The following is a 14,421-nucleotide window of genomic DNA, read 5'->3' as shown; positions in this document are numbered from 1 at the left end:
ATCTGGATCTCACTTTTTTCTTTAATCAGATTCAGAGATGAATTGAATTTGTTAATGAGAAAAGAAGAATCTCAATTTTATTTATAAAGTTAGACCGAAGTGTCAGATTTATTATTACGGAAAAGTTGTGAAAAACCGAAAAGTTATCGATTGGCTAGGGCACTTTGAGTTTCATTTCATTTGGCAAGAATTTCACTATAAACTAAGAGTACGTAACAAAGTTGCATTTATTTAAAGTCTATCAATTCAGAACTACTATTGAACGCATTCTTTTTTCTTCTTCAGAATTGTTCTTCGTCATAAAAAAAACTAAAAAAATAATCAATCGTTAAACCGATCAGTAATACCTTGATTACCAATCGGTGTATGGTAATACCGATTAGATGTAATCTGATCGTCACTGATCGCTAGAACCTCTCTTAATATAGGCACATCGAGAAACACTGATTGGTATCTAACCAATCGGTATAGACACATCGAGTAACACTGATTGGTTTAATAACCAATCGGTATAAGGCGAACACGATAACACCGATTGGTTTAATAACCAATCGTTATAAAGCGAACAGGGTAACACCGATTGGTTTAATATCCAATCGGTAACACCGATGTAATAAAAAAAATTATATTTTAATAATATTATAAAACCTAAAATAGAACCAAAATTAAACCATAAACCCCTAAATGAAATTGAACCAAAATTAAACCATATTAAAAATCATAACAAATGTTCTTAAACAAACACAAAATAATAAGTAGTACTACACCCAAATTTGAATTCTAATTATATATAACAAATGTTCTTATTTAATCTGCGTCTTCTTTCCCAGAATCATCGTCGTCTTGTTGTTGGGGCTGCACGGGTGGAATTGTCGTTGATGAACCTTGACCCGATATTGATCGACATTAGTAAATTTCGCAAACAAGGCATGATTGATTGACAAACCACCGCCACACATAAACTGTGCCATAAGACACATCATTTCGGCCCTCTCCTCCCTCATCCTTTTTTCCCATATCAACCCTCAACATGTTTTCCATCTCGGCCCTCTCCTCCCTCATCCTCTCTTCCATATCATCGAGTCTTCTTTGCATTGTCAAATTGTCCCAGAGAAGTTGTTTTTTGGACTGTGTTGACCCTCGAACTTGGGAAGGTAAAACTGATCTCATCCCAATAATTTTCCCTTGTCTTGAGGGCCAAAACTCCTTCAACTAAATCGACATTAGAAATGTCGAGACATTCAACTCGCATATGTCTTAGCTTATCTTACAGCAAAATATGTCAATAATATGTCAATGGCAATAATAAATAAAATGTACAGTAAACATATTTTATACTTATCATTTTCTCTAATACGTGCGGATCAACAAATTTATCATATTTGGTCCTAGTAGTCAAAAAGAATTCTTCATAACTTGGAGCTGATCCTTCTTGCACTTCTAAGATTGAAAGTTCAATTTTAAAACAAAGTTAAAAAATAGTTTTTACAATTTCTCGTTGTAGTTGTGTGAATGTTTTGCTACCAGATCGATGTGCATATTTTAATTTTTTTCTGTTTTCTATACTGGTAACGCTTCGTTTCTGCAATTAATATATATAATGTTAGATTAAAAAAATTATATCAAGTACAAATTTGAAAGAAAAAACCTAAAATTTATTGGTAAAATAATAGTTTTCAAGCAGGCACTATCAGTCTTGTTGGGTCATTTCATTAGGCCTATCCGCCCTGACTTTGTCGGGGCTCGAACTTGGATTACTCAGATGACATGTATATATAATTAATTACCACTATACTAAAACTACTGATGCTATATAAACTTATCATGTTCTTTCTATCTTACTAATTTAGGAGTCAGTGCTTAAACCCATGCTGGCCCCGATTTGATTCCGCCACTGTCTCAATATATCATCTCGATTACTCTCAATATCATCTAGTGACTTATGCCCCTCACATAGAAATTGAAATGATTAAAATAATAATAATAAAACAATCATTTCTATCTCCCCGTGAGAGAGCACATATTAGACAAATGAAAAACAAAAATCAACCCAAAAAGAAAAGAACAGGGCAATGTGTTTTTACTTTGAATTGAGAGAGAGAGTACGAGTCTTTTTTAAACGTTCTTTATATTATTATATATTTTATTGTCAATTTTGATCGGTATATTTAATTATTATTATTATAATTTTTAATATAATGGATCATTTAAAAATATATATTATCATAAATATAGTTTTTAAATATTAGTAAGAGTTATTAAATATTTATTATATTAATTTAAAATATGATGAGAATGTGAGTTTTAGTTAAAATTCTAAAAAAATAAAAAATAAAAAAAAATATGATATGAGCTCATAATCCATGATATGAATAAACAAGGTTTTGAAAACCGTTCCGTTCATCAACTCGGTTTTTTAGGCGAACTTCGGTCCGATCGGTTCAACCGCTGGTTGGACCGATTTAATTTTTATAAGATGAAACCAATAAATAAATAAATAAAAAAGATTATTTAAAAGTAATAAATAAACAAAATCATATACTTTTATTTTTAATTTAACTATGATTAATTTTTAACCTAACTATAATTAATTTTTAACATTAAATTTATTTTCTCTCTCCCATTATCATTTCTCCAAAAGTATTGTCTTCTCTCTCCTCTAAGAAATATCATCTTCTCAAAGTATCATCTTATCTTCTTCCGACGAAGGTAAAAGGAATGCTCATTCTCCATGCTTTTTATTTGAGCTGAACAGATCTAATCAACGAAGGTGGACACAGAGGAAGGAGATCAATCTTGAACAGATCTGATAAGAGGAGATCATATTAAAATTTTGGTGTTTGGAGAGAGAAAACCTTTCTAACCGGAAATTTCGGGATCATTTTTCCGTTCAAACCGTCTGGTTCAACCGGATTTTGACCGGTTCGTAAGGTTCACGTATTGAAGCCAACAACCGGTACGGTTAATCACCCGTTTCACGGTCGGATCGGTTGGACCGGCGGTCCGACCGCGTATTTTAAAACCTTGTGAATAAGTGTTGAAATTGAAGAATATATTCAATAATGATATTGTTTTAGAAATACATATGAGGATGCGTAGAAACTCAAATTTGATATCCATGATGCAATTTAATTTTGGGGATTAAGACTTTGTGAAAGTACACTTGATTGTAAATTATATAATACATTATTCTAAAGCAATGCGAGATGATGATATTTTTTTTGAAAAATTATGATTTTTGGCGTAGCCAAGTTTGAAGTTTGAAGTTTGAAGTTTGAAGAATGTTTACATCATCGTTACATGTCCAGAATTAGGATTGCAAATGAGTCGAGCTGAGCTCACACCAGCTTGAGCTCGAGTTCGACTCGATTAAGTATTTATTAGCTCGATTCAAACTCAAATAAGTTTATAAATTTGAGTTTGAGCTCGACTCGACTCGACTCGAAAAATTTGAACTAAAATTAAATTTTCAAGCTTGAGCTTTAACTTAAACTAAAATTTATTTTCAAAACGAAAATATCATATTTCTATATTTATTCAACGAAAGAAATAGTTAAGTAACTTGAGTTTACTAATTCTCGAATTAAATAATATAAAAATGAAGCGACAGAAGAGAAAAAAGTGTTTGTAAATAAGTGATAAAAATTGTGGAAAAAAACAAATAATTGTAAATAAGTGAAAGAAATTGTGTAAAAGAAAGAACACGAAAAATATATATATGATATTATTGCTAAAATATAACATATTTAGTACATATATTCTATAATATATTATATTATAACGATGATAGATTGGGTAATTAAAGTTTCTATTTTTTAATTTTGGGGCAATATGATATAATAATGGGCTTGACATAAAGTGGTTGAACAAAGACATAGAGAATGAAAAAAATATATAGTATATATTATCAAGTTCGTAAAAGCTCGAGAAGTTATCGTGTAAGAATTATATGAGCTCGAGCTTAAATATTAAACGAGTCGGCTTGAGCTTTGTCAAAGTCAAGCTCAAGTCAAATTTTGACCGAGCAACTCACGAGTAGCTTGACTCATTTGCAGCCCTAGCGTGTACTATATTTTTGAGTTATGTGGTCAATTGTGGTGTCTATATAGTAACTAAAAGTATTGCATGTTATGTATGATGCATGCGTTTGTTACTTTAAATTAGGTATAAAGTAAACTTTTGAGATAAATGATTAAACTAAATTGTTATATTTGTGGTATTGAATCGAAGTATAGAATACCTTCTAGACATATCAGCATCATGTTTGTTGTTTCTGAACCATTCAGACGAAGCCATGCTCCCCGTACAACTATTCTTAATGTCTGTACAAAAATATTTTTTAAATAAAGTTGATAACTTGATACTTAAGATACATTTTGTTCATATTTTATGATTAAGTTATTTCTATTTATTTTTTAACGAATTTATTTTAATTTGTATTTTTTATCATTCGTTGTGCAACATAGTTTTTCTAACTTTAGCCATAACCCATTAGTACTCGTCTCCTTCAGAACATCTTGTAGAATATTGTTTGATAGATGTAGATGTAGATGTAGATGTAGATATATATGAGACATAGTCTTGCGATTCTTCCTCCTTTTCTCTTCTACTGTCCACGAACTGGGCATCTTATTAAACCTTAATAGAGTTTCGTCCAAATTAATCTGAGTGAGCAAATCTCGCATCGTTATCTTCCATAAAAATCTGGTATTGTGATCCAATAACGGAATACCGTACTTCATATTTGACATCTTCGAAAATAAATATAGTTTTAGAATAAAAAAAGTTTAAGACTCTGAAACCAATTGTTAAAAAACAGGATATGAGTATAAGACAAATCAAGATAAAGAATAGATGAAGTATCAATCAAGAAAGTACGATAAATAATCCAAGATTTACGTGGAAACTCAAGACGGGAAAATCATGGACAGATAAAGAAAATTTCACTATAATTAAAGTAGAAGATTACAACTTAGAGAGAGAAAAATAATAACAAATATTATGTATGTGAATACAGTAAATAAAACTTTAATTAAGACTATATATTTATAATCATATAATTGGGTCCAGTAAATCCAATATCAAACAATTATGATTTTATTTTATTATATTATGAGCCTAAGTCTATGTCCCTATCAAAAACTCATTTGGGTCAGGACAGTCTAATATTGTGAATATTAATCATTTATACATGATTTAATCATGATGAAAAATAATATTTATATTAAAACTTACATTATAATTTGATTTATAATTAAAAAACTATTAATTTTAACTTTGACAATTTTTTAAATATATTATGATTTATTGTGACAAATACAAATATTATATATATAATGCTTTTTGGTATTATTTTTATAAAAGTAAACTAAAAAAGAAATATTATGTCAAAATTGTAATCTAATTATTTTCTTACCTAAAAATATATTTTATTTCAATTTCTTAATTTAACATATATCCAAATTAAGTACCATTATGTGATGATAAGTGGTAAAAAAATATAACTTTCTAAAAATGGCTTAAACTATGCAATATTAAGATTATTAGAGCAAGTGCATCGGTTACTCTAAACACAACCATCTATGCTATATTAGATTTTTTTAACAAAAATATCTTTAAAAAAGACCATACATCATACATCAGTTAATCTAAACATTAATTCTAAAATAGAAAATTCTAAAATTTTGACTCTTCTAGTTTAAATTTAGCATACCAAATACAAATTCTATAATTTTTTAATAATTCTTTCTCTCTCCTCTCTCTTCTCTATCATTCTTTATCTCTCTTATTTCTCTCTTATTATAATAATAGATTTTGTAGAGAATGAATATTTTATAATTTTGTAGGATAGAATTGTAAAATTTAGAGTAGATGATGTATTGACCCGTTAAAATTTGAGATGCTAAAGTAGGATTATGTTGTTTTAATGTATTTTAGATATTCAGATTTAGAGTAATTGATGCAGTTGCTTTTAATAAATGAAGTCTATTAAATGCAATTAAATGTAAAAGATATTGATAATATCAAATCAAATTAATTAATTAAAAAGAACCTTTATAAATATTGGTAAATGAGTAATTTGCTTAAAATATTATTACAACCTTAGAAACATTTCAACTAATACACATGGATAGAAGAGGAGTACTATTGATCACCATCTTGGCTATGTCTTTCATCATCTCTACTTATGGTTATGGTATTCCTCTATCTTTGCATAGTTTATTTGAATATTTTTTTGTAAATGAATTACATTTCATAATAATTTTCTTGTAGAGAAACTTCCATTAAGTTTTCATTCTTGCAAAGTTGTTAGTGATTGCTTTGATTGGTGTCAACATTGGGTGCCGAAATGCATTCAAGGTGTTTGTAATTGCGGGACTTGCGGTAGTAATGAAGATTGTCGTGTTATGTGCCAAGGATTTCAGCCATTTTGTATAGGTCATGGATCATGTACTTGCCAAGGTCAGCGATTCATACCCCCAAAATCTAATTGAATGAATAATGTTGAGAATAAAAATTTCGTGTTATATATAAATTTCATTTTGTAATGGGATATAATTTTAAAGTATTAATAATAAAATGGAAGATAATTATATTCTAGTCTATACTATGTTTTTTTTCATTTATCTTAATATATATAAGTGTAACCTTTTATTCCTTTGGTGTGTTTTTTTCTATCTTATTTTATAAATGAATATGGTTTTGTTAACTTATATAATAATATATATTAGAGTTAATAATATTTTCATACTAATATTAAGATATGGTAAGACATTATGATTATATTAATTTATTTTAGTTGTGAGTAGAAAAGAAATAGCCGTATATGAGTTAAAACGGTAAAAAGTGTTACATTTTTTTAATGGATTCACATTGAGTTCTAATTTTATGCTTATTTTAGCTTTCATTTTTAGCTATTTCAATTCTAAGAGTTTTTTTTTGAGCTTCATACAAATATATATATATATATATATATAATATAAAAAATTAATTCTCATGGATTAAAATAAAGTGTTACATATAATTTTTTTTTTAAATAATACAAAATAACATATACAGAATCAAAATAAATAAACGAGAATGTATGTATTAAGTAGTATGATAAAGTTTTAAAAAATTAAACTTCGAATAAAGATCTAACCGTCTTAAAATTTATTGAGGGTGACTCTAAATTCGGACTCGTTTGAATAATTTTATAAAGATAAGTAGTGAATTAGAGAAAATCAAACAAACCAATCAAGCGTATTTGAAGAATGTCTATCAAATATTCTGAGTGGTAGTAAATTTGTCCTTGTTCGTGGGTTAGTAAGGAACGCTAAAAAAAAATTTAAACAATTGATAACTAACAATTTACAAGATGATATAAAAGACTTCAAATGAAAATCAGTTCCAATAGCTTTATATTAATTTTTTTTTTTTAATATTTGACAACTTAATATTCTTTGTTGTTAAAATGAGAACATAACTCCAAAAATAATTAAAAAAACAATTGATGGATTTGTGCAGCCATACGACCCACCAAAAGCGGAAATATTTTTCAAATTATAAAAACTCGAGACAACAAATTCGATTTGACTAAATAGTATACCAAATCGAATATATTACAATACAACTCCCATCAAGGTCGTGTAAAGAGAAATAATGCATTGATCTCTCATGTTAAGCAGGTTATTAGATGGATTAAGAAAAATGACTTTTCACTCTTAGAGAGAAAAAAAGTTAATTGGATTAATGAATAGGTATTTTTTTTTTTAGGAATTGACTGCATTCAATGAATACCTTTTTTATTTATTTATATATGATCATGAACGATAAATGTTTTTAACTCATAATAATAGTTAGTAACCCATGAGTTTTAATTTCTAGCTCAATTAGCCCCCCTATTTATTTATGTTTTAAAATTACATCTTTAAATGTTATCCAACAGTCTTTTAAGTCAACACCCAACAAAATTTATGTCATTTGACCAAAAAAATGAAACTAGAAGAACATAATCAATAGAAGCTTGGCAAATCCATAATAGAAAGAAACTCAAAATTCCAAAAGTTTACTACATACTACTACTCCTAAGTGTCACGTCCCATTTTTATGGGGTGCAAACATCGAGCCACGAGGTGTACTTCCATGATATTCCAGAATGCAAGTCTATGTAATCTGTGCTCAAGGGACTTGTGCACAGATACGAGGGACCGTGTGGGGAATGTTTCAAGGAAGAGGTTGAAGAGTATCATGCCAAGGTCGAACCGAGGACGGCCACGACTAAGGTGGGGGAGTATGTCACGGCCCATTAGAGTCACGACCCAATCCAGGGGATGTCGAGGCCCATTAGAGTCTTGGCCTGATAGTGCGCTAATCTTGTTAGCCCAAGGGGAGGCCCAGTTGCCTACGTGGGCCCAGCAAATCTTCTAATCAAGGAAGAGATTGGAAGATAATCTAATTAAGGAAGGAATTGGAAGATATATTCTAATCAAGAAAGGGATTAGAATATATATTCCAATTAAGGAAGAGATTATTAAAGATATTCTAAATTAGGTAGGGATATTCTTGCTATGGAAGGAATATCCTAAATTAGTGTAATTAAATTGTAATTAGACGTAATTCCTAATTTAACACATGTAAGTCCTATAAATACTCTGAAGGTATTTCATTGTAATTATCAAACATTCTTTCAATATATTCTTATTCTCAAGAGTTTTCTCTCTCTAAGTTCTTTCTTGCGTTTGAGTTCTTCTTGCATTGTGTTTAGAAAGGCTTTCTAAGCTAGAATCAGGGTCGATTTAGCTTAGTGCCGCACGGGTCGAATTTTAGCCCGTGACAAGTGGTATCAGAGCAAGGTTGAATTTCCGCATTCAAGCTGCAAGAAATGGATTCACGAACTACCGTCACTAAGGTTCCGACCGGCCAACATAAGGACAAGGGATCCAAGAGGGATAAGTCCGTCGAGAGAGGTGCTGCCATGGAAGCGCGGGTGACCCGGCTTGAAGAAGGCATGAGCGATCACCAAGAAGCTCTCGAAGTGTTTAGCGCGGTGGCCGAGAAGGTGACGATGTTGGACGAGAGTGCTGAAAAGTTGGAGAATGAGTTAATGGGGATCATTAACGGTTCGAATCGTAGCATTCGTGACGAAGTGCTAGGATTGGTTCGAGGGGAGGTTAAGGACATCTGCCAGAAGGTGTTTGATCCAATCCGGGGAGAAGTCCATGCAATGGTTGAGACTCTCAAGAGGGAGATCTTGGAGAGGCTAGAATCGATGGAAAGACGGATTGCGAGGAATGGAGGGGAACATAGAGGTGCGGCACCTCAACGGATGGATGTTCCTAAGCCAACTCCATTCAAAGGATCGAGGAGTGCAAGGGAAGTGGATGACTTCCTTTGGAACATGGAGAGGTACTTTCGAGCATCAAGCATACTTGATGATCGTGACAAGTTGGAGACAACACCTTTCTTCCTACAAGAGATGGCATTGCTGTGGTGGAGGAGGCGAGAAGGAGATATTGAACGAGGGACCTTGAGGATGGAAACATGGGAAGACTTCAAGACCGAGTTCAAACGCCAATTCTTCCCAGAGAATGCCGAGTACGAAGCTAGGAAAAGGTTGAGTCAACTTGTGCACAAAGGGACCATTAAGGAGTATGTGAAGGAATTCCAGGAGTTGATGCTCGAGTTACCCAGTCTAACGGAACAGGAGGCACTGTTCGCGTTTGTTAACGGCCTAAAGACTTGGGCACAGTTGGAGCTGCAAAGGGCCAAGGTGCGGGACGTTTCCGAGGCAATAACGGTTGCAGAAAGACTGATAGAGCTCAAAGTGTCTGTGGACAGGCCAAAGTTCATCAGGTATGATGAGGAAGAAGGTGGGGGAGACCGCCCACAAGACCAGGAGAAAGGTGGGGGAGACCGCCCATCTAAGAAGGGGCATGCACATAAAAACTCAGGGAGGCAAGCCGATGACTCGGGTAAGCCAATAACCTGTTATATTTGTGGTGCTCATAATCACATAAAGTTTATGTGCCCGTTTAAGGGGGAAAAGGTTGCAGCAGTTAAAGGAACTGAGTCATCTGATGAGGAAGAAGAGACTCAAATAGGATCCTTAAGACTGCTCAATGCTGTGAAGACTAGTGTTGCGAAGCCGGACAAGAGGACAAGGAGGGGCTCTTTGTTTGTGGAAGTTTGGATCGGGGAAAAACGCATCAAGGCACTAGTAGACACAGGGGCTACGCACAACTTCATGCGAGAAGGAGTAGCCAATGCGTTGGGTCTGCGGATCAGACCAACAAGAGGGACGGTGAAGTCCTTCGATGTAGCCACGCCGGTAAATGGGGAGGCTAGGAGAGTGCACACCAGGATCGGAGGCTGGAATGGGACAGTCTCATTTACCTTGGTCCCAATGGAAGACTACGACGTAGTGTTGGGACTAGAATGGTGCGATCAGGTACGCGCTTGCATAATGCCTTATTCCGATTATTTAATCATTTTGGATCACGGGAAGACTAGCGTGATTCCAACAAGGAGAGAATCAGAGGGAATAAGCAGGTTCTCAGCGATGCGATTCGTTCGAGGTCGCAAACGTGGTAAAGAGACATTTGCCACTTTTGCCAAGATGGATGATGGGGACGGGTCCAAGGGAAAAGAGGAAGTACCCGAGGAAGTCCAGATAGCGTGTGTCGAAGCCTTCGAGGGGCTCAAGGCCAAAGACAACGCACAACCATTAGAACCACAAGGTTTGGCCACAGGCAACGTGGGCCAAAGTCAGTCTGCCTTCACTCGCACCAAGTCTGTGGGAAAAGAAGCAGATCGTGCTCAGGCATATTCAGAGGGAGACACCAAGAATATGAAGAGAAGGGCAAATCTAAGAGGGTGTGCAGTTAAGGAAGGGGACGATGGAAAGAGGGAAGTTTCCCCCGCAACTGTTGAAGTCTATGCGGTATGTGCTCAAGGGGCTTGTGCGCAGATTCAAGAGACTGTGTTAAATCGAGAGATGTGTGGGAAACATCTTATATCGGTTATGTCTGGCGACCATAAGTGCACCCAATGTCGTGACGTGCAAAGGGGGAGGAAGAGCGCTCAGGGGACGCCAGAAAGAAGATCACCATGCACCGGTCTAGGGTCGTGCCGAGGACGGCCACGACTTAGGTGGGGGAGTATGTCACGTCCCATTTTATGGGGTGCAAACATCGAGCCACGAGGTGTACTTCCATGATATTCCAGAATGCAAGTCTATGTAATCTGTGCTCAAGGGACTTGTGCACAGATACGAGGGACCGTGTGGGGAATGTTTCAAGGAAGAGGTTGAAGAGTATCATGCCAAGGTCGAACCGAGGACGGCCACGACTAAGGTGGGGGAGTATGTCACGGCCCATTAGAGTCACGACCCAATCCAGGGGATGTCGAGGCCCATTAGAGTCTTGGCCTGATAGTGCGCTAATCTTGTTAGCCCAAGGGGAGGCCCAGTTGCCTACGTGGGCCCAGCAAATCTTCTAATCAAGGAAGAGATTGGAAGATAATCTAATTAAGGAAGGAATTGGAAGATATATTCTAATCAAGAAAGGGATTAGAATATATATTCCAATTAAGGAAGAGATTATTAGAGATATTCTAAATTAGGTAGGGATATTCTTGCTATGGAAGGAATATCCTAAATTAGTGTAATTAAATTGTAATTAGACGTAATTCCTAATTTAACACATGTAAGTCCTATAAATACTCTGAAGGTATTTCATTGTAATTATCAAGCATTCTTTCAATATATTCTTATTCTCAAGAGTTTTCTCTCTCTAAGTTCTTTCTTGCGTTTGAGTTCTTCTTGCATTGTGTTTAAAAAGGCTTTCTAAGCTAGAATCAGGGTCGATTTAGCTTAGTGCCGCACGGGTCGAATTTTAGCCCGTGACATAAGGCTATAAATCTAATGAAAAACCCGAGACAATTGGCTAATCGAAAATTAATTACCTTAGCTTATTTGTCGTCATTCATCCCCCATATCGCCATGACCCGTGTTTCCATTTTCAACAATCTTACTATTAACTGGATTTCTCGATCTCTAAAAGAAAGCCCAAAAAATAAATTAGCTTTCTAAATAATTCATTTGTTATTCTTCTATCAAAGAGTATTTACCCTATCCAAAGATTCTCCAGAGCTTCCATTAAGAAGCTTGTGATTCTCTTCTTTATCCTTGTTATCTTTGTTAACCGGCAGTAAGAATGCTGCAGCTCCGGTTCGATCAGACAGTTCTACAATTACAATCAAATACAACTTCAATTGATTTTTTCCTTGATAACTAACTAGTTACATGTAAAACTAGATTCTAACCTGGCAATGTATGGTCTAAAAAGAATATCATCAAATTAACTGTATACCTGTAATGGAAGTTTAAAATTATTCATTTTTTTGTTTGAAATACTTGATAACCATATATAAAGGTTCTTTATTTATTTACCAAGCCACGACGACATCAACAGTATAATGTTTACGGGATGCTATAATCAATAAACTTTGAATCACAGCGGCTAACCAGGCACAATATATACTTAATAAACCTACAAATGTTTATACGGATTAGTTGGATTATAAATGAAAATCAACTTAAGATAAATTAATCCAGTTGTTACCTTCTCGTTCCGTATTTATGATATGTGTGCACAAACACAAGAGTGAAGATCATATGTGATGAGAATATCAAATCACCGCATCCATATAATATACTTCCAGGAACTGCATTGAATAGCACTCAAAGATCAGGAACACACTTAATGTTTGGACGTGTATAATTGGAATTGGATTTTTCTTTTTTTAAATGTCAACTTTTATTAAAAAGAGAACAAGATGCGTTCAAACGTTATAAAAAGGAAAGAGAAAAACAAAACAATAAATAAAAAACAATGTAAGAATTTTAACTGTCAATAAGATCAAAAAAAATTCTAATCCCGTACCCTATAATTGGAATTAGACTTATAAATACAATTGTATAAGAATCGGAAAAATCATATCCATTTCCAAATCCTTCAAAGAATTTGAAAATGGATTATCAATTCCAATTCTAATTCTTACTCCCTCGAACCAAACATGGCCAAGCGTTTAGAGAAAGACTTGTATAGGGACTAAAATAAGCAACATTGCTTACTTATAATGAAAACTTCTAAAGGATTATTCGGAGGAGGGAGCGTAGCAAGCTCTGAACCCTGTTAAAATAAGCAACAATTGTTATAAGTTTGTACTAGATTTAATTTCTAAATGGTGTTTGGGTTATTGTTAGTAAAGATATATTCTAAAATTGAATAAATCATTGTTTTTTCAAATAAACACTCACCATACGGCAATGATAATTAGGCCCCGGGAGCTGCGTGGAATAGAACGTCAGTATTCGAAGTATTTGACAAGCCTGTAAACATAATGATTCACCAAAAAAAAAGGAACATCATTCACATATTAAAAAACATCAATAAGTGGACCTATTTGGAGACACTTATGTTTCTGAATCTTGATCTAGATCTAACATAGAAACCACCATATGATTTCTGAGTCAGAAGTTCAGATAAATTGTGTTTCCAAATGAAGAAGCTTATAGCTCAAACCACTTTTTCTCGTAGGAACCATCACTTACCACAAAAAAGGCAAGAACTCTGCACCATATAAGAACTGTATAGATCAGGGGCGTAAAATACTTGTTTTGCTTGACTCGCCAATATATACGGGGTCCTGACTTTGGGTTTTTAAATTCGGTTTACATTTATATATACTTACGAAGTCATATTTATTCACTTTCACTCCTAGTTCCCCCGAGTGTGTATCAAACCACTTACACTTGAATAAAACAACTCGTTTGTGAGAAAAGTATTGTACTTCGATTATATTCGTTAAAACTTTGTAGTATGACATAATATCTGACCCGTTGTACCCTTCAACAATCACCCCACTATTTTGAGTTGTCAAACCTTCGTCGTGTTTTTTTGAACAAAATTTGTATCCGTTTACTTTATACCAAACATACGTAGACGAGTACATACTTGGACCTTATCCTAAGATCTTGAGGTCTCTTGATATGTCGTTATGTTATGCTAATTGAGCGACCTATATATATATATTCCCAAAATTTCTTTCATATGAAACATTGGGTGATTGTGAGAACATGTCGACTATTTAAATTCGAAAATAAATAGTTGATCAAACAATAATTTATACCGCGTCTGCAATCATGATGGGTGAGTCAGACATCGATTGGTTCTCAGTGAAGTAACCTCTGTGAACTTAAAGAATTTAAATTGGTTCGTTATGATAGATGATTATGGTTAAAAAGTCTTAATTATATACTTTGATATTATAACAAGGTGCCAAGAAAGAAAGAAAAAAAAGGCAAGATGCTTATGAATATGCCTAAAATATGTGGGTTATTTTGGTATTTTGATCATTGCCAACATAACAAAATGATAT

At 33.7% G+C, this 14,421-nt stretch overlaps 1 long non-coding RNA gene across 1 annotated transcript; it reads right to left on the bottom strand.

Moving 5' to 3' along the window:
• Positions 1-7,944: 7,944 nt before the first annotated feature.
• LOC124912227 lies at positions 7,945-12,526 on the bottom strand. The gene is made up of 5 exons (XR_007096646.1): positions 12,431-12,526; positions 12,304-12,350; positions 12,109-12,224; positions 11,886-12,034; positions 7,945-8,066 (listed from the first exon to the last, which is right to left on the bottom strand). It is a non-coding gene; the product is annotated as an uncharacterized LOC124912227 (long non-coding RNA).
• Between the last annotated feature and the right edge of the window lie 1,895 nt (positions 12,527-14,421).

The sequence above is a fragment of the Impatiens glandulifera genome, chromosome 8 (assembly GCF_907164915.1).
Source record: "Impatiens glandulifera chromosome 8, dImpGla2.1, whole genome shotgun sequence".
In the NCBI taxonomy this organism is placed as follows: Eukaryota; Viridiplantae; Streptophyta; class Magnoliopsida; order Ericales; family Balsaminaceae; genus Impatiens; species Impatiens glandulifera.
Note: the sequence above shows the minus strand (reverse complement) of the source record. Positions and strands in the feature narration are given on the sequence as shown.